The sequence below is a fragment of the Phytophthora infestans genome, genomic scaffold (genome assembly GCF_000142945.1).
Source record: "Phytophthora infestans T30-4 supercont1.250 genomic scaffold, whole genome shotgun sequence".
In the NCBI taxonomy this organism is placed as follows: domain Eukaryota; phylum Oomycota; class Peronosporomycetes; order Peronosporales; family Peronosporaceae; genus Phytophthora; species Phytophthora infestans.
The window spans coordinates 53,195-55,841 of record NW_003303509.1 but is presented as its reverse complement, the minus strand read 5'-3'; the positions used below and the strand labels follow the sequence as shown (position 1 = coordinate 55,841).

The following is a 2,647-nucleotide window of genomic DNA, read 5'->3' as shown; positions in this document are numbered from 1 at the left end:
ATCCACCTAACGGATTTTTTTCGCATTCACTACCGGTTCTTTTTGCATCACTAACGGCTGCGTCACTAACGGTCTATTTGCAGCACTAACGGTCATACGTCTGCCCGTTTTGTGGTGAGGGCCCTCTCTAGGAGGGCCCTCGTTAGTTTTTCCCGGAACAGCGCACGCTCCACAATACAAACATTGCTTTGTGGGGCCTTCATGCCCTCAAAGACCCCAAGACGTTTTGCATCAGCTACAGTGAGCTCGCTTACCGGTTGGAGATCCATCGAGTTCTTTAGCAGCTTATCATCTTGGTCGCACCAAATCGTCCCCGGAGCATCCCCGTTCAAAAATGTGACCTGGGTTTGAGGCCCCCATTGTAAAAGCTACAGTACGTGTACCACCGCCAGCTTGTCATAGTCGGTATCGCGGCAGATCCGTAAAATCACACCGTCCACCCGTGTAGTAATACTCAAAGGCAAACTGCAAATGTTTTTTCTTGCCATAGGAACAGCGCACGCTCCACAATACAAACATTGCTTTGTGGGGCCTTCATGCCTTCATGCCCTCAAAGACAGCGGCACTAGGGTACACTGAAAAGCCCCCAAGACGTTTTGCATCAGCTACAGTGAGCTCGCTTACCGGTTGGAGATCCATCGAGTTCTTTAGCAGCTTATCATCTTGGTCGCACCAAATCGTCCCCGGAGCATCTGCGTTCAGATATGTGACATGGGTTTGAAGCCCCCATCGTAAAACTTACAGTGCGTGTACCACCGCCAGCTTGTCATAGTCGGTATCGCGGCAGATCCGTAAAATCACACCGTCCACCCGTGTAGTAATACTCAAAGGCAAACTACAAATGTTTTTTTCTTGCCATAGGAACAGCGCACGCTCCACAATACAAACATTGCTTTGTGGGGCCTTCATGCCCTCAAAGACCCCAAGACGTTTTGCATCAGCTACAGTGAGCTCGCTTACCGGTTGGAGATCCATCGAGTTCTTTAGCAGCTTATCATCTTGGTCGCACCAAATCGTCCCCGGAGCATCCCCGTTCAGAAATGTGACATGGGTTTGAAGCCCCCATTGTAAAAGCTACAGTACGTGTACCACCGCCAGCTTGTCATAGTCGGTATCGCGGCAGATCCGTAAAATCACACCGTCCACCCGTGTAGTAATACTCAAAGGCAAACTGCAAATGTTTTTTCTTGCCATAGGAACAGCGCACGCTCCACAATACAAACATTGCTTTGTGGGGCCTTCATGCCTTCATGCCCTCAAAGACAGCGGCACTAGGGTACACTGAAAAGCCCCCAAGACGTTTTGCATCAGCTACAGTGAGCTCGCTTACCGGTTGGAGATCCATCGAGTTCTTTAGCAGCTTATCATCTTGGTCGCACCAAATCGTCCCCGGAGCATCCCCGTTCAGAAATATGACATGGTTTTTTCAAGCCCTCATCGTAGAACTTACAGTGCGTGTACCACCGCCAGCTTGTCATAGTCGGTATCGCGACAGATCCGTAAAATCACACCGTCCACCTGTGTAGTAATACTCAAAGGCAAACTGCAAATGTTTTTTCTTGCCATAGGAACAGCGCACGCTCCACAATACAAACATTGCTTTGTGGGGCCTTTATGCCTTCATGCCCTCAAAGACCCCAAGACGTTTTGCATCAGCTACAGTGAGCTCGCTTACCGGTTGTAGATCCATCGAGTTCTTTAGCAGCTTATCATCTTGGTCGCACCAAATCGACCCCGGGGCCGCCAAGTCCCTAAATGAGAAACGGCCTTGAAGCGCCATGCCACCACTTTTGGAGCAAAGAGAAGTACAGTTTAGTACATTTAAAAGGACTCGCAGTCGTCCCGAAAACCAACCGCAAGACACTTCACATCTGGCATCTCCTCCACCGACTACACGGAATGAAGAAAGTCAAGTTTGTTGTACGGACACTGATACAGGCATACTTCCAGGACTAATCCGGAAGTGCAATATGCGTTCAAAATTTCGATGACTCACTGAATCCCTGCAATTCGCATTACGTATCGCAGTTCGCAGCGTGCTTCATCGATGTGCGAGCCTAGACATCCACTGCTGAAAGTTGCTATCTAGTTAAAAGCAGAGACTTTCGTCCCCACAGTATAATCAGTATTAAGTAAAGGGTTTAAAATAAAAAAGCTACTAGCTCAGACCGAAGTCCAAACGCTCGCCTTTTGATAGGGCTCGCCCAGCAGTAGCCGCCAGCAATAAAGCGTGAGTCATCGGCTGCCAGACACGAACGACGCAGCGCAGCACGGTGCAGCTGTACGACCTGCCCCACAGCCGGACAAGACAATTGGCCTGTTTCATGGTGGTCATACAGGGGCTAAACACAACTGAAACGCGTGCATCACGAGATAAGATGGCAGATACGAAGACGCAAACAAAGTCGAGGAGTTCGCGGGTGAAGCGGGTCAAGACGAGGACGTCCCCTCGAATCGGGAAGTTTCAAGGAGCGACTCAAATCGAGAAGGAACAGCGCGACGAACAGGATGATGATGGTGAAGACGACGCCGGTGCGTTACAGGGTAACACGCACGGAGAGACTGGAGAGGAGTCAGCGGCTGGGAGTGCTGCTGGCACTAGGAGCATTCCGGGTGAAGCGGTGCCTCCGCCGTCTGATACGATGAT

At 50.3% G+C, this 2,647-nt stretch overlaps 1 non-coding gene across 1 annotated transcript; it reads right to left on the bottom strand.

The window, feature by feature from the left end:
* Positions 1–1,924: 1,924 nt before the first annotated feature.
* On the bottom strand, positions 1,925–2,080 carry PITG_33489. Its single transcript, XR_009934883.1, has one exon. It is a non-coding gene; the product is annotated as a 5.8S ribosomal RNA (ribosomal RNA).
* Positions 2,081–2,647: the final 567 nt, after the last annotated feature.